At 35.4% G+C, this 19,195-nt stretch overlaps 1 protein-coding gene and 1 long non-coding RNA gene across 4 annotated transcripts in view; one reads left to right on the forward strand and one right to left on the reverse strand.

The window, feature by feature from the left end:
• The window catches only part of LOC126824910 (proteoglycan 4), a 160,066-nt gene that overhangs the window by 9,898 nt on the left and 130,973 nt on the right, over positions 1 to 19,195 (forward strand). Inside the window, exon 1 of one of the 3 annotated variants that reach the window (XM_056101779.1) lies at positions 5,291 to 5,436. The exons of 1 other annotated variant lie outside the window; for it this stretch is intronic. The gene's annotated coding sequence lies outside the window, so the exon portion shown is untranslated. Of the gene's footprint in view, positions 1 to 5,290; positions 5,437 to 10,960; positions 11,110 to 19,195 lie in introns of those variants that run through there. One more of the 3 variants, XM_056101778.1, reaches the window with a different exon arrangement.
• LOC126825003 (uncharacterized) overlaps positions 2,673 to 19,195 on the reverse strand; it is a 105,624-nt gene continuing 89,101 nt past the window's right edge. Inside the window, exon 3 of the long non-coding RNA XR_008788493.1 lies at positions 2,673 to 2,877. This is a non-coding gene — a long non-coding RNA (uncharacterized LOC126825003). The remainder of the gene's footprint in view (positions 2,878 to 19,195) is intronic.

Here is a 19,195-nt window from a genome sequence, read left to right on the forward strand (position 1 = left end):
TTAACCAGATTATATTTGATTTTAAGTGTTGCCGTGACCTATTTTCTCTGATACTACATATTTTACTAGAGGTTATATCCGTCAACGTCTTTATAAAACTACAACATCAATTATATCAAAGAATTTCTTTGAGAATTAACTCGTTTGATTATACCCATAATTGGAATCACTTGATATCAAAATAATTTTGTACTTTGGAACGTCTTTATAAAACTACAACATCAATTATATTGAAAGAATTCCTTCAAATCACTTGATGTCAAAATAATTTTGTACTTTTGGAGTGTCGTACATAAGTGTTTTACTGTGAATTAAATTGAGCTGCCAGTGTTATTTGGTCATACATATTTATGTGCCTGTCGCCAGTTGGGAATATTGAATTTTTTTCATTTGGTGATAAGCTTCTCAATTGCTTGTTAATAGTGTGGGAATATATTTCAAGTGGATGTTTTTAATTTATAGTTATTGTGCTACATGTTTGGTTAAAGACAGAAGGTGAGGTTTATTTTCCAGGGGGGGGGGGGGGATGGCCGAATGGTTAGCACACGCGCGCTGTATCATACGGCCTGTCATTGAGTCAACTGGCATGGTTTCGAATCCCTGGTTGTACGTGACAAAGAGTAGGGTCGCCTGTCCAACATCGTGGGTTTTCTCCGGGTCCTCCGGTTTCCTCCCCCTGCAAAAGACCCCTACGCGCAAGTGAATTATTGAAATAAAATTAAACCATATGTTAGTCCCAAAATGACCTAGTTTGTGTCGAGTGGATGTTAAACCCCATTTCTCTATCTCTCTTTATTTTCCATGTTTACAAGGGATTCGGGGTGGGGGGAGGGGGTGGAGAGAGAGAGAGAGAGAGAGATGGGGTTTAAAGTTCACTTGATACACTGAACTGCCAATTGATAGTATAAATATCAATCTGATCCTCTTTTGTTTCGTTTTTTATAGTTCGAAATTTCGTTTTACTTATCTACACTAGGGTCTGGAAGAGCTGTTGTACATGTATAACCTGCGTTCTTGTTGATATGAGGGATTAGCCAATGAAATGGTCTGTTATGGCGAGTTTTTAGCGTGAGGTGCACGCAACTGTGGGTAAACCACTAGAAACGTCAACGCTGATTGATTAATCAAATGTATTTGCGTCATAGGGTCAAAGTCGCTCGCTCGTACAACCGGTCAGATCTTTATGTCGTGTAAGGTCATCGAAAGTATAAAAAAACTAATTTGAATGAGATTGTATAAATATATGATATATTTGTATTGACTGTAAAGATTTCTATTTATAGAAAGATAATATCAAATTGTATGTGTACATGTATATTAGAGTAGATATATGTATATACAGTAAGAAAATATTGATTAAAGTTCAAAGATATCTTATAATTAATTTTACTATCAGGTCAACAGGTCAACTCTACTTGAATGGTTATAATATAAAACATTTTGAGAGAGGGAGAGAGAGAAAGAGAGGCTAACATGGGGAGGACGTGGAGAAAAGAGAGGTAGAGAGAGAGAGAGATTTAAGTCCACTCCCCACAAACTAGGTCATTTCGGGACTAACACATGGTTCAATTTTATTTCAAAAATTCACTTCACGTGCTGGGGTCTTTAGCAGTGGGAGAAAAGCCACGAGGTTGACTCAATGACAGACCATATGAGAAATGGGGTTCAACTCTAGTTACACAAACTAGGTCATTTCTGGATTAACATATGGTTCAATTTGACAGTTGACAGTTTATATGATCAATACCTGAACCCCTATTATATTACACATAAGAGTAAGCCGTAGCACCGCTGCCCGGGCAAATTTCCCTCATAGCACACTGTATGGCGTATGCCCGTCTTCATTAGCCCAGTTCAGGAGCAGAACAGTAGGACGTTAAACCCCATTTCATTTCATTTTCATATTATTACATATAGGTTTCCAAATGAACTAAGTGTGAGAGAAAAATGGGGTTTAACATCCACTCGACACAAACTAGGTAGTTTTGGGACTAACATGCGGTTCAATGTTTATTTTCAATAATTCGCTTGCTCATATCGTGGGTTGGGGATGGGTGGGGGTATGTCCTTAGCACGGGGACTAAATCGGGGGAACCCGGAGAAAATCCATGATTTAGGCAGTCGACCCCACCCTTTGTCTATAGGATTGAAATTAGTCCTTATGATGTAAAATGCACATTTCAATGAATTGGTGATCGTCCATATCAGTGTAAAAATAAATAATGTGTTATTTAATTACATGTATGTTCCAATTACTAAATGCCATTCAAAGTATATGACTGTTTATATAGAGTTAGCTCCCTTAGTATAGGTAAATGTATTATAATAATATATAAACTATGATGTTTCCATGTTACCTACTGTACATGTATACCTACACTGAGAAAATGAAATCAAATTTTAGTAAGGTTACCAATCATTAGTTTGAAAACGGTGAGAGAATATCCTTTGAAACCTTGTCAAAATGAAATGAAATGAAATAGGGTTAACGTCCTACTTTTCTGCTCCAACTGGGCTAATGAAGACGGGCATACGCTATACAGTGTGCTATGAGGGAAATTTTGCCCAGACTGTGGTGCTACTCTTGTATCTAATTCCAACTGTCATTTCCATTCCAGATAATTAAAGAATTTTAGTATTGTTATGCAGCACAATGAAAAAAACAAACAAAAACAAATTGGTCACGTTTAATAAAGTTTTGTTCAATCAATAAATTGGTTTTGGACAAGCTTAACTTAACTTTGTGGAGACTCTTCATCAACCATTCAGTCTCATTTATAGGCCCCCTTCTTCACAGAATAACAATATGGTGATGTCATCTTGTTTTATTGTCTGCCATCAGATCCAAATTGACGGCAAATCTGTAATTCTTCAATTCTGAAAATAAAAAACAGTTAAAAGGATAATTTATTTGTGTTGTCTTGTTGGTGGTATCAATGTCTGCAAGTAGAGATTGGCGCCAAATCCATACTACTTCAAAATCTAAAATGATTAAGACAAAAAAAGTTTAATGAGTTGACCAGATGGCTGTCAACCTCGTATGATGTCATGATGATGTCATTAGATTAGTACAAGTCTAAAAGTTAATTTGACTCGGTCATATTGACATTCCTGTAATTTGACATTGCTGTTTAAATTAAACTGTATTTTCTGAAGGAGTGAGGTGCTTCAGCAAGATTGAGCTTATTAAGAGAACTGATATGTTATAGTGGTTGGTGAAATAATATTGATCGGAGATCCACGGTATCGTCAGGTCTGAATGAAGTCTTTTTATAGGCCTACGCTGACCTTGAAATGTGGTCGAATATTGTCGCAGCCCCCTGTCTGTCCATCAGGTTGACCAGGGTCCACAATTAAGAAAATGCTGCTGTCAGGGCAAAATTCCCCTCATTAGCCCAGTTAGGGGGGTTGGATGGCCGAATGGTTAGCATGTGCGCACTGTATCATAAGGCCCGTCATTGAGTCAACTGGCGTGGTTTCGAATCCCTGGTTGTACGTGACAGGGAGTAGGGTCGCCTGTCCAACTTCATGGGTTTTCTCCAGGTCCTCCGGTTTCCTCCCACTGCTAAAGTCCACTACGCGCAAGCGAATTATTGAAATAAAATTAAACCATATGTTAGTCCCGAAATGACCTAGTTTGTGTCGAGTGGACGTTAACCCCCTCTCTCTCTCTCTCATTAGCCCAGTTGATGCAGAACAGAAGGAGTAAATATATGAGTAAAAGTACGAAATTGTAAAAGCGAAAATTAATACTGGTATTATTTCTTGTTACTCAGCATATTTTCTCTTATTGATTTTAGTTTGTAAAGATTGTGTCTAGAAAATTGATTTATATTGAAATGTTTTTATGGACTAATTTACACAAAAATCATTAATACAAGAATTATGTTTTTCGATAAAAGAAAAATATTCCACTAATTCTATGAATAACAATCTATAGGCCTACATACAGTGTATATTTATAGTCCTGTTTTGATTCTATGAAGAACAAACTTCTATACATGTATTTATAGTTGGTTATAAACTGGTTTAAGTTGTTGATTAATGGAAGTTGATTATCTGATAATTGGGTAATGAGAGTTACTCGCCCATTAATCACATTAAGTAGTCCTACTTGGGTTGTAATAATCCTGTTTGTTTTCAATCCTAACTACAGTACAAGAAATATTGAGAAGCTCATTTTGACTGCTACATAGGCCAATGTCGATCAATTCTATGTTTTGTGGTCTTTTTCTAGATCAAGCAACACAATGTTATTTTGATACGAAAATGAATGGGGTTTAACGTCCTACTCCGACTGGGCTAATGAAGAGAGGGTTATATTGATACAGTCCATTCTTCATGGAGAGTGTTTTTAATACACAAAAAATAACAATCTTTACATTAAAATAGTAGGCAATGAAATGAAATTGGATTTAGCATCCTGGGCCCTTATTCACGAAAACTTAAACTAAGATACAATCGAAATTTTAAGAAATACTGCAATTCGATTGGCTGACCAGTAAAATCAATTTGCAAATTATTGAAATAAAATTAAACCATGTTATTCCCAAAATGACCTAGTTTGTGTTGAGTGGACATTAAACCCCATCTCTCTCTCTCTCTCTCTCTCTCTCTCTCTCTCTCTCTCACCATTAACTGTTCTGTCATGTTGATTTGTTGTCTGTTATGTTTTTAAGTGTATAATTCTAGAAATAGAAACAGTGTAAATATATTTATAGAACTGTTTTTATCACAATTTTTAACATTTGGCCTAGTGAATACAAGGAGTGTAGATAAGTCATCCACTGTAAGAACCAGTCAACATGGAGTCAATACAGAGGTTGGGATGATGAGTCAGACTGTCTGTAAAATCAGGAATGTTTGACCATTTTTGGAATCTTGGTGCAAACCCTGTGTGGAAGCTACCAATCTTATTAAGTGTGCGTTTATTGAAAGCTTCTACATTCTGATTGGTGCACTACTGTGCAGTTATGGACCAGTTCATTACATGTCTGGGGGGGTTACAGCTTCTCAGTTTTCGACATAGATATTTTTATTGAAGCCAGGCTATGTCAATATAATTTTTACTAGAGCTGTTAATATATTATGTGAGAAAATAAACCCTCAATTGATTTTTCCAACCCCCTAATAAATTATTTTGAATAAATAACAAAAGATACAACAGAGAAGAACAAGTCATATTAGTTGTAGACAAGAATTTTGAATATGGAAAATATTTAAAGATAAAATAAAATGAAAGGGGGTTTCTATATGATACAGTAGTTGTGGAAATGATATTGTAGGGGTCCAACGGTTCAAGAGTGTTGTTAAAACCATAGAAATAACTGGGCCAGCTGTCTGAGGTTCCTCTCAAAGTCTAGGATTAAAGAGAAGGAGAAGGTTGTATTGTTAATTAGGGATAGTTTTATAGGATAAGACTTTAAACTTTGAGAGGTTTGTTTTTACTTTTATACTCACATAATATAGAAATCCATTGATAACTCTGGATTTCCTTTGTTTAGAAAATCTGAATTTTTCAGGTTCCTGGAACCATTCATAATTTAAGATTGAACTATTTTGAATTCTCTCGTTCTGACATTTTGGTAGTCTAGTTCCAATTGTGCCAGGAATCATGAAACTATGTAAGCATGTCTTGGTGTTTGTTGTACTAGTGTAAAGACTATGATAAATACATTATATGTATGGGATTGATTTTGGCTGATCTCCAAATGTTGTTGGTACAAGTAGACGCCTGTAGGTAGAGATCCCTGTTGGGAGACAATTACTTCATTCATAGATTATCAACCAGACGTAATATTACATAGCTTGTGTTTAATAGTTATTACTGACACATCTACACCTGTGGGGATTACACAAGTTTTATGGCTACATTTTAACTGTCGGCTAATTTCTTGTCTGGATCCCTGCATTGGCCGAGAAAGTTCATCCAGATTTTTAGGCGTGGTTTCCCCTTGTCAGTGATGCAGGACAAAGGGCCTGACAAGGACAGCTGTCTAGTCGTTTGGATGGGTCGAAAAACCGAGGTCCCGTGTACATATTGGCGTGCACGTAAAAGATCCCTTGGCAGTTGGAATTCGATATAAGAGTAGGCCGTAGCGCCGCTGCCCGGGCAAAATTTCCCTCATAGCACACTGTATGGCATATGCCCGTCTTCATTAGCCCAGTTTAGGAGCAGAACAGTAGGACGTTAAACCCCATTTCATTTCATTTCATTTCATTTCTTGTCTGAATTTTGCTTTCTTTATGTAAATTTTGACAAAACGTTTTCAAAATCTGCCCAAGGCCATCCCTAATACATTACTCAAATAGCAAACTGACCATAGCCAGTAGTAATACGAGGGAGTGGGGCATTTTTTTGGCATTCATGTTTGATGTGACTCCCATTTTTGTGTCTCAATATTTCATTGTTCCTAACCCTGAATTTATAGGTTTTAATCTTAAATACCTGACCCTAACCCTAACCCTAATAGAAAGTAGGTAGTTCCATGTGGACACAGTATGGACGTGATGGAATGTAAAAGTGATGGAAATAGAAAAGGGAGTTGGATCAAACATGATCGCCCATTTTTTGTAAAGCATTACTTTTTCCCATTTTTAAAATCTGCTCAAGACCCTCCATAGTAGACTACATAGTTCATCTAACCAAACTGACCACGGTCAGTAGATTCGGTGACATATTTTGTAAGGCGGTGTTTTTCCCCATTGAGGTTGTAAAAGCATGCCGGACACAGTTTTATTTTTGCATGAAAACACTGCTTACTGTTGGGAATTTCCAACCACTGAAATGTTTTGTGTTTGTAGTGGTGCTGAGAGGGGTGTGCTGTGAGGGGGATACTGAGAGGGCTGCCTCTACATGTAGCTACATGTATGACCATAGCATTGCTGTGACGATAAGTCAGTTACTAAGCTGTAATGGTACTATCCCCCCCTCCTCGTTAAGTAGTTTTATGAATGAACCTACATGTTTGTTCTGTGTTTAATCAATATATTTTAAAAACTTAATTATTGTTTATTATCCCTCACCAGACAAAACAATATGTTTTTCACGTTTAGTTGGAATTGGTTTTTGCACACAATGGTTTAGTTAAAAACATGGTATTGTAATCATAATAATTTTGTCTAGGTTTTTTCAAGCTTCATGTAATAAAATAGTTGTAGAATAATGAAGTATGGAGTAGATACATGCAACACATGTGTAGAAGTGAGAATTACCTAATTGTATTTATTTAAAAATTAGCTGTTTATATAAGAGAGAGAGAGAGAGAGAGAGAGATGGGTTTAACGTCCACTCGATACAAACCAGGTCATTTCGGGACTAACATATGGTTCAATTTCACTTGCACTTAGGGGTCTCTAGCAGTGGGAGGAAACCGGAGGACCCAGAGAAAACCCACGAGATTGGACAAGTGACCCTACTCGTCACGTACAACCGGGAAATCGAAACGATGTCACTTGACTCAATGACAGACCTTATGATACAACGCGCATGCGCTAACCATGCAGCCACCCCCCCCTTCTGTTTATAAGGCTGTGCATGGGTAGACCCCAGCGATGCTTCCTTATGTTATCTTCGAGAAACTGGAAGTACTCTAAAAACGGAAGTAGTAGTAGTAGTGCAGCACTACATGTACATGTACCAGGTTCATGTCACTCCCGGACTTGGAACTGCTCTTGTACCCTCAATTTCATCTGGGTACCAGCCCTGGGGTAAGGACCAACCCCTAGAGAGAGTTCATTTTAGGACTAATATAAGGGTCAGATCTATTTCAATAAATCACTTGCACGTAGAAGTCCCTGAGAAAACCCACGAGGTTTGACAGGCCACCCTACGTCATGCGTTAAGCCACTAGACCAATCTCCCCCCCCCGCCCCTAGTTTGTGTCGGGTGGACGTTAAACACCATTCCTCTCTCTCTCCCTAAAGCGCTTTACAAGTGCCATAGTGTGTAACAAACAATATATTTTTTGTTTAGCCATTAGCGTGCTTTCAAATTGATAATCACTCTGGTCCAGTTAAATGTCGATTGTCTGGGTTATAATCCTCCCTATTAGAAACGAATTAAATATTTTTGTATGCACGCTCATATAGTTGGGGAATTAAAATTTGGATATAAACCCAGACACTCAAGTAGCATAATCATTGTGACCGCTTGAAAACATGATGTGTTAACAACCTATCTATATATAGGGAAACATTCATCACATCACCCAAGACAAGATAAGGGCACGTTCTCTCTAATATTGGGTGTCGTATGGTCTTTTGCATGTGCTTTAGATCTTGGGGTCTGTTTTTGAGTCAAGTGGCATGTTTCGATCCCACACTCGTATGTGAGAAGGAGTAGGATTTCCTGCCACATAAAGACCCATATGTGCATGTGAAATATTGAAATTGAAAAGAGAATGAAATGAAATGAAATGAAATGAAATGGGGTTTAACGTCCTACCGTTCTGCTCCTATACTGGGCTAATGAAGACGGGCATAAGCCATACAGTGTACTATGAGGGAAATTTTGCCCGGGCAGCGGCACTGTCGCCTACTCTAATATCGAATTCTAACTGCCAAGGGATCTTTTATGTGCATTCTAATGTATACACGGGACCTCGGTTTTTCGTCTCATCCGAATTGTACTGTATGTTAGTCCCGAAATGACCTAATATTTGTTCATTGTGTTCAGTGAATGTAAATTAGATTTAATGACAACAATTTATTCTGGCTTGAATAAAGAAATCTCTACATGCACCTTAAATTGAAAGTTTACTTCACAAAAAAACAAAGAAATAACGTTTAAAAAATGAGTCTATATTTTGATAGCGTGATACGCATACATTGTGGGGCCAGCTTGAGATTTGACATGTAGTCGAGTAGCATGTCACACGACCCTGTCCTGTACAGAATTTTAATTTTGGTATAAGAGGTCTGACATATTATGTTCGGCTGAGTGGGTGGGTTAAATTTTTTAAATATTTGTGGAATCTGAAGGTTAGAAATGTGAAGTAGCATATATTAAATTTCCTGAAACAAAGAACGGTTTGTTTTCCTGTGAAGTTGATATACATGTGTACTGGAGGTCTTATCTCGACGGCCATATACATGTACAGTAATGTCCCATATAAAGTCCTATCAACTTAGGTTTGTTTTCAAGTGCAGAAGAAACTTAATTGTATAAAAGATCTTATAAGGTTATGTGCATATATGAATAAAAATAATAGAGATATACATGAAACTAGCAAACATACATAATATACACAAATACTCAACTTTACAAAGACATGTACATAATTATACAGAAATACAAAACTTACAAATATATGTACATAATTATATACAGATACAAAAATTACAAATATGTACATAATTATACATACATGTAGATACAAAACTTTATACATAATTATACATAAATACAAAACTTTATACATAATTATACATACATGTAGATACAAAACTTACAAATATATACACAAAATTATACAGAGATACCAAAACTTTATACATAATTATACATACATGTAGATACAAAACTTACAAATATATATACAAAATTATACAGAGATACAAAACTTTATACATAATTATACATAAATACAAAACTTACAAAGACATAAATACTCCTTAACATTTTAAAATTTCTACATTTTTATTCATCATCAGTATTTTAAATTGTTGTAAATCTTTCAATTTATCAGCATTTCTATATATGGGGGATTGGATGGCTGAATGGTTAGCGTGTGCGTGTTGTATTATAAGGGCTGTCATTGAATCAACTGGCGTGGTTTCGATTCCCTGGTTGTACGTGACAAGGGTTTTCTCCGGTTTCCTCCCATTGCTAAAGACCCCTAAGCGCAGGTTATTGATCAAAATAAAATTGAACCATATGTTGGTCCCAAAATGACCTAGTTTGTGTCGAGTGGACGTTAAACCCCATTTCTCTCCCTCTAACATTTGTATTACAGAGTGACTTTTCAACTAGGCTTTTCTAGTCATTATCAAGCAATGAATGATGAAATATAACAAGACAATATGTCGAGTGCGACCATAAGTAATATATTGATATTGCATGAGGGCTATATCTATGTATATTACGCAATGTCTGGTACAAGACCATTCAACAACGTAAAGTACATGTAGAGACGCTAGCACGTGATTTGCAATGAAATACGTCACACGGGTCCAAAATTTCAACTAGTTTAAATAATGTACGCTTGGCATATTGCCCGTACCATTATTTGAAATAATGAATCCCAAGGAAAAGACGATAAAACCCCACACTCGATAGAAATAGATGGGCGGAAGATTCCCTATAACAGTACAGGCAAGTTTGGATCTCAGTGATGCAGCCGAGGAAGGGCACATCGCTCGAAACGCGTTCTGGAAATATATTCTTTTATTAACTAACACAGTCTTGTCAAGTTTGTTGCCGGGGATATTCTACTATGATTTGAAATAATGGTTACGCCAACATCAAAAGATGAAGTCACATTGTAATCAACAATACTTGGTTTATTTCGACTATATTAGCTTAATGTTGTTGAAGCAAGAAAGTTTCCATTGGTAATGTTTATATTACTAAAGCATTTAGTGATTGGTCACTTTGTAAATATTGGGATATTTCATTCATTCATTGACATTCTCCATGCTGCGTCTATGGCTGAGTTAATGTTTTTGAAGACCATAAAGATTAGATGTTTTTATGTGTTAATTTACAGCCAGCTTATTGATTGTGTAATACTAGTGAATAGGCCATCGTAGCAATAACAGTGATGTATGCATGGTAGCTGGGGGGTGACTAATCTCCTACCTTACTCACACTGAGCCATCAGATTATACACACACATAGTGAACTCTTGAAACGTTCCCTGTATTTATAACATAAACTGTCAGTAAGATACAATCAAGCTTAATACATCCTGCTATAAGGAAGGGCTGAGAGGTCAGAGGTCATCGTCTAACATGTAATAGAAAGTGGATACTGAATCAGTATAGTAAAAAAATCATTTTCGGTGTTTAAAGTTTAAACAGGAAGTGTTGTACAGGAGATATTTTTCGATATTTGGGACGTTTGTGACTGATTTAGATAAAGGTGATCACTGGTATTGATTTCTCTCCGTAAGTTTTTATTTAATTGATTTGATTTATGGATGTTTTAAACAAGAAATATTGATATTTATTTATAAAAAAACAACCATGTCCTGTTGGGTTGGGAGGGAGTGGATGGCCGAATGGTTAGCATGTGCGAGCTGTATCATAAGGTCTGTCATTGAGTCAACTGGCGTGGTTTCGATTCTCTGGTTGTAGTGGCAAGGAGTAGGTTTGCCTGTCCAACCTTGTAGGTTTTCTCCGGGTCCTCTGGTTTCCTCCCACTGCGCAAGCGAATTATTGAAATAAAATTGAACTGGCATTAAACTAATGTTTTTGATTACAATCAATTACATAAGATCGTCTTACGTCCCGTGAATATATAAACTGAAATTTATTTCTGAATATTTTACCTAAAATTAGAATATTACTTAAAGATACATTAGTTAAGAGTTCAATAATGAAATGGCCATTCTTACTATAATAGTTCAAAAATTGATGATAAAATAGATGATTTAGCTCTTGCATAATGTATGTTTAAATTTGGATGGAATTTTCAGGCCCACTATAATATTACCCTTATATTAATAAATTACAATTTAAAGGTACTGCTGGTGATGATTTGACAGTTTTTGAATCACTATGATATGTACCTGAAGCTATTGAGTGACAAAGTGCTCCATAACTTTCATCATATTTTCTTTATTGTTGAATGCTATATAGTCACAAGTTTGCTGACAGTTAAACAGATTTGGAAGAGAGTTCCTTACTGATGTTCTGTTATCTGTACATATTATTACAATTGTATAGATTTTAATCTCTTAACAAAATATTGGTTCAAAAATGTTTCATTTCTATTCAAAACATTGATAGTTTGACTTTTATTTTCTTAACCAAATGTTAAATATTCAATCTAAACAATATGTTAAATAATGAATCTTAAAGGATCAATACCACTCTTGTTGTGACTGAATAATATGTCCCAATCTTTATTCTAGTCAACAAATTGTACTATTTGTCCCTTTAACAAAATGTTAAATATTCAATCTGAACCAAATGTTAGATAATCAATGTTGAGTACATTTTAGCGTGAATTTAGCTGTGAAAAATTAGATATCCTCAAACAAATGTATGATTGGAATTAGCAACTTTGATATTTAAATCTACATGTAGAGTCAAAGATTTAACATCCATCGTTTTTACCGGACCAATAGACAGTCTTTTCGCAAAATATATTCTTATCCTACCAAAAAAACAACAACTCAAATATAAGCCAGACTGATTTATATTGATATAAAAAAACAGTAGTTTAATGACACATTATAACATGCATCAAATTGTACTATTTATTTATGGTAGTCCTGATCAGAGAAAATATTGTCAGGAGGGATTATATCCCCTATTTATTTTCACGACTTTGGCATTCAAAATGCGATTCCCCCATTTCATGTAAAATAAAAACCTATACTATATTCATTTATACAAATATTTAAACTATTTATTTATGACTAACATGTAAATATTATAGTTTATTGATGTTTGATTGGTTGACGTGAATAATGTTTATTGATCTGTGATTGGTCAAGTATTTGAATTATTCAGTGTATTGTTATAACTATATTGTGTATGAAATATGTTAATGCATGTACATTAAGACATTAACCTATATATTACACAGTGTATAGTCAGTGATATTATTAGTCATTCAACATCATACAAAACATTTAATAACTTATCATTTATACATGTTTGTTAAAATGTTTTTTGATTTTTTCTGATTTAATGGATGTGAAGAGTTTGATTGATATTTGTAGTAATTTAAATATACAAAATATTCAATATGTTTGTTAAAATGTTTTTTGATTTTTTTCTGATTTAATAGATGTGAAAAGTCTGTTTGATATTTGTAGGAATTTAAATGGATGTTATTTTGGTTGTGATCAGATAGCGTGTCAGTCATATTTTTGGTTGTGAGCAGATAGCATGACGGTCATATTAACTGATGGATTAGTCATTTCTACTTGAGGGAGCCATGGTGGCTCAGTGAATAATATGCTGGCTCACTAACCTGGAGGTCCATCCGAATGACTAAACCTTGTCCCTTGTCTGCATCCTCTGACAAGGGGAAACACGCTGGAAAATCCAGCCAACATAGGATAGTGATCAAATGTCTTACTCACTGAGCCACTGTGGCTTCCTAAAATGACATGATAACAACAGTCTTTACGTTAAGTACACCTAGGTTTGGAGGGTAGGGAAAATCAAGATCCCCTATTACATATCATTTCTTAAAGTAGCTAAGTATCTAACTCAATATCACCCAAAGTCTTACACGTTGAAAATACGAATTATTTGTCAATTCAAATCAACACTGATGTTGTGATCTTACCAGGAAAAAAGACAGGCTTCTGATATCCAATATTTAAGACAAAATAAACATTTTACCATTGGTTAACGAATCATGTACCATAGTGCCTTTTAGCGTCATTTGCAACAAGTGACCAGAAAGAACGAGGCTAGACATATTCAACTGGGGAGCCTGCTCAATAGACTGGAATAACCAGACGCTAGAAATTGCTATAGGGTTGAGACACATGCCATATTTCGCTGGACATAACTGATTTGAAATTAAGAGTCAAAACGGAAACAATTGAATGTAAACCAGTTTATGTACAATCAGATTACATTATTATATGTGTTGCGACCCATTTGGGTCAATTTCTAGGTCCCAAATATTAGCGACTTAGCTCCTTTAACATTAATACACATGTGGTACATGTATACGTATATGTAGAATTATATAGGTAAAAAACCTGGGGTGTTGTGTCTTTAATTGACTTTACACATTTGTAATAAAATTTTAAGTAGAAAATTAATGTATCATATTATAGCGTGATAATAATAATCCTCTACTGGTACATGTAGATCATAAATCATAAAAGTAACATTATTATCATATCAACATTTGGACGTTTTTATGGTCTTTAATAAATTCTTAGTGGGATAATTCAGATTATTTGACCCATTTCTTTGTACTTTGTAGCATCCATTAATAGATTGTGATGTGATTATAATTGTAAATAGGGGATTCGATGGCCGAATGGTTAACACATTGGATCATGATGTCTGTCATTGAGTCAAGTGGCATGGTTTTGACTCCCCGCTTGACAAGGAGTAGGGCTGCATTTCCAACCTCATGGGTATTCTCCGTGTTCTCCGGTTTCCTCCCACTGCTAAAAAAAACCCTACACACAAGCGAATTATTGAAATAGAATTGAACCCTGTGTTAGTCTTTTCTACCCCCCCCCCCTCTCTTACTCTCTTTCAGTTCATTTCATTTCATTTGGAAACCTACATGTAATAATAGTGGTTCATGTATCAATCATATACTATGATATACACTGACAACTTGTACATCTGTTTCATTCCCAGGTTTGAAACAAGTATCATTTTAGTTTCGGAATAACCTGTTCAGTATATATTAGGGTACCATTTGTAATAAACTGTCATATTAGTCTCGGAATAACCTGTTCAGTATATATTAAGCTACCCATTGTAATAAACTGTTACATGTATGTTAGTCTTGGAATAACCTGTTTAGTACATATTAGGGTATCGGTTGTAATAAACTGTCATATTAGTCTCGGAATAACCTGTTCAGTATATATAGATATATCCACTATAATAAACTGTCATGTTTCAATGGTTAGAATCATCCTATGTTTTACTGTATTTGTGTTGTAGACGATGACCTGACCTCACTTCATATCTCTAGTCAGGTCAATTTACCTCGAGGCCTGGGAAAGTAATTTTATTTAACATTCATAACATATGTAGAACAAGAGTCTCACAACATCTGTTAGTTAGATTGTATGGAAATATAGGTATTATATTCACTCCTGTTGTAGCAGATGATATACATGTAATTAAACATTTGACTATTTTATACTATAAACTCATATTAACATTCACCAGAAATTAAATTCAATGTGCATGAAACCTGAATTCTACTCAGTTATGAAATGAAATGAAATGGGGTTTAACGTCCTACAGTTCTGCTCCTAAACTGGGCTAATGAAAACGGGCATACACCATACAGTGTGCTATGAGGGAAATTTTACCAGGACAGTAGCACTATGGTCTACTCTTATATCGAATTCCAACTGCCTGGGGATATATTACTCTAATCAAAATAACCAGTTTACACATTGGTGTATTGGGTCATGCCAATCCCCCCACCCCACCAACCAGTATATATCAAGTAATTTACAAATTTTAATCGTTAAAGATGCATTATGGGAGATAAAAGAGCTGACAGTTGTCACTATAATAGTTAAAAACTAGATAATATAAAAGGAATATGCTGAAAATTTTAGTCAAATTGCTTCACTCTAAGCTGAGAAAACTTTATTTTAAATTCACTGTAATAATAATAATAATAATATCGTAATTTATAAAGCGCTTTAATACCGAAGAAAACAGTTTCTAAGGTGCTGTTGGTTTTTATATTAACTGATTATTTACAGATCAGGGTTTGAAATAAGAATGTTTTAAGTTGAGGTTTAAAATGACCCACAGAATGTAATTGTTTCATTGATTGTGGTAGTCTATTCCATAGCAAAGGACCAGCATAAGAAAAGGCACGTTTTGCAAGTTGTAAGTTAATGGCTGGAGATTTTAGAAGATGTTTTTTCTGAGAACATTTCTGCTGGTAGTATAGGGTTCTACAACCTTGATTGTAGGCAGATTTACCTCTTGCATAATTTATTTTTACTCAGTTTACTCAGTGGTGTATTTTGCAGCCCCCCCCCCCCTGTCCTCCTACCCCTCCCCATTCTGATTGTCCCACTATTCCATATGAACACTATATAAAATTACATGAGTACATTATTTAATTATTCTATTACTACAAATTGTTGAAAACAGGAACTTATGGTTGTCGTAAAAACGCTTCTCAGAAACACATAAAATAGAACAACACATGATAAGGAGTAAACCAATATCAATTAGATGCCTGTAAAAATAAATATATGTCTTTATCTTGGATAAACCTTCATGCACGGCTCGTTTATCACAAAATCAGTTTAAAAGAAAGCTTTGTTGTGTAAAATACGAACTTATTGCACCAGATGTGTATCCCGGAATTTTAAGATGAAGAGATGATGAACATCAAAGAATCCATGTGATAAATATGTAGATGTTGTTAGTAATTATCAACCCATCCTTGTTGTGAATGATTAGGAAGGGTGCTAGTTGATTATACAAGATGAATTGTTGTATAATGATGTATGAGACTGAGAGAGAGAGAGAGAGAGAGATGAATTGCTTCACAATGATGTACCAGACTGAATTCCTTACAGAATGATTACTCCTTTTAAAGAGATTTTAACACTTCCCAGATCCTCTCTGGTTTGAGAAATGAAATGAAATGGGATTTAATGTCCTACTGTTCTGCTCCCACTGGTCTTTCTTGTACCAGTGAGGGGGCCACGGTGGCTCAGTGGATAAGATGTTGGAGGTCCTGTGTTTGATCCCTGCATAGGTTGAGAAAGTTCATTGGGATTTTCCTGCATGGTTCCTCCTTGTCAGTGGTGCAGGACTGAGGGGACAACGTATAGTACATTGTAGTTCAGACGTGATGAAAAACCGAGGTCCTATGTACACATTGGCATACATGTTAAAAATCCCATGGCATGGTTGGAATTTGATATAAATGTAAGAGTAGACCTTAGTGCCGCTGTCCGAGCAAAATTTCCCTCATAACACATTATATGGCATATTCCTGTCTTCCTTAGCCCTGTTGGAGCAGAACAGTAGGACGTTAAACCCCCATTTCATTTCATTTCCTTTATTTAAAAACTGATATTATTTATAAATACTCTGAACATGTGGAAACAACAAAATGTGGGAACAAATGTGGTGAAATAAAATTGTCATGAAAATACTAGAGATTTTCTGAATGGAGGATATGTTTTATCAAAAGTTGTCTATGAATGTGTTCCTTGATAATAACAAGATATTGTAATTACTTGTAATTGTGTAGTGACTATCTGTAATATGTACTACTGACTGTCTATAATGAGACAGTCCTATAGATAAGTTGAAGATTTATAATACAGTGAACAGATTAATTCTAGTAAATTGCTAATTACAAGGTCTCATGTTATCAATTTTATTAACTACTTTCTCTCTCTCTCTCTCTCACCACAGGAGGGTTGGATGGCCGAATGGTTAGTGAATGGTTAGTGCGTGTATTCGATTCCCCGCTTGTACGTGACAAGGAGTAGGGGCGCCTGTCCAACCTCATGGGGTTTCTCTGGGTTCTTTGGTTTCCTCCCACTGCTGAAGATCCCTACGTGAAAGCGAATTAATGAAATAAAATTGAACCATATGTTAGTCCAGAAATGACTTGGTTTGTCTCAAGTGAAGGTTAAAACTCTCTCTCTCTCTCTCTCTCTCTCTCTCTCACCAACCTTATATTCATGACATAAATATAACAGTCTCTCTGTCTCTCTCTCTCTTCTCTCACACTTCATCTCACCATCCTTATATTTTATTCATGACATAAAAATAAGCAGGTTTTTGTCTTGATGCAAATAAAGAGGCTTCTGAAATAAAATGTAGACAACTTCTGACACGCAGTAATTCACACCTAATTACTAGAGACTAAAGAATGTGCATGTTGTTTAATAGAAGATTATTTTGAAGGAAATAAAAAAAGTTTGCTGTTTAATTAATGTCAAGAAAAAACTATAAAAAACTTATAAGGCTACATGTATGTACAACAGACATAAATATCAAAATATAATGATACTGGAATGTTGATATCTGTATACAACATAAATAGACTTTAATTATGTTATTAGACAAAATTGTACTACATAGAAAAATCTTACAATTTCAAATTATGAAAGCAAAAAAAAACATGATATTGGAATGTTGTTGTCTATACGACTTAGAAGAAACTATGTTGCATCAAAAAATATCAAAAGGACATGTACATAATAAACTGTACAGGGGACACTACATGTACATATACTGTATAATGAACTGTACAGAAAACACATACAGCAACACAAAAAAGTTACAATAACTTTAATTATTAGTATACAAAATGGGAAATGGGAAATTCTTTAGGTGTGTGTTGGTGTTCGATCCCTGCATTGGCCGAGAAAGTTCATCCAGATTTTCCGGCATGGTTCCCCCTTGTCAGTGATGCAGGACGGAGGGCCTGACAAGGACAGCTGTCTAGTCTTTCGGAGGGGGCAAAAAACCGAGGTCCTGTGTATATATTGGAATGCACATAAAAGATCACCTGGCAGATGGAATACGATATAAGAGTAGGCAATAGTGTCGCTGCTAGGGCAAAATTTCCCTCATAGCACACTGTATGGCGTATGCCCGTCTTCATTAGCCCAGCATAGGAGCAGAACAGCAGGACGTTAAATCCCATTTCATTTCATTTCATTTATAATGGTGGGAGGGGGATTATATAATTTATACTGTTATCTATGTATATATTAATTACAATGCATACTAGTTATATCTGTATATATGTATGCTTTTGGCTATAGGAAACTTTTTGCTTCACCTGTAATAAAAGTTCAATAAAGTTCAATCAACATCAATATTTTAAATTGTTGGCAGGTCTGGTTAGGCAAAACAGAGATATTTTAAGGCCAGTCTAACATAAATGATATAACACATACGCAACAGGACTTGACACATTTCATACACAAAATAACCTATCACATTTGGTAATTAATTGAAAATCGTTGTTGGTATGCTAGTCCGGGGGGCATGGCCGAATGGTTAGCATGTGCAAGTTGTCCGTCATAACTATTGTCGCCTGTCCAACCTCGTGGGTTTTCTGAGGGTCCTTCGGTTTCCTTCCACTACTAAAGACCCCTATACACAAGGGAATTAATGAAATAAAATTGAACCAGGTGTAAGTCCTGAAATGATCTAGTTTGTGTCGAGTGGTGGTTAAATCCCATCTCTCTCTATCTTGGATCGCGGGGTATATCTAAAATTTGTATCCACGAAAAATTGTATCCACACGAGTCCACGGAAATGAGCCCATTTCTCTCTCTCTCTATCTCTCTCTCGCTCTCTC

The sequence above is a fragment of the Patella vulgata genome, chromosome 6 (genome assembly GCF_932274485.2).
Source record: "Patella vulgata chromosome 6, xgPatVulg1.2, whole genome shotgun sequence".
NCBI lineage: Eukaryota > Metazoa > Mollusca > Gastropoda > Patellidae > Patella > Patella vulgata.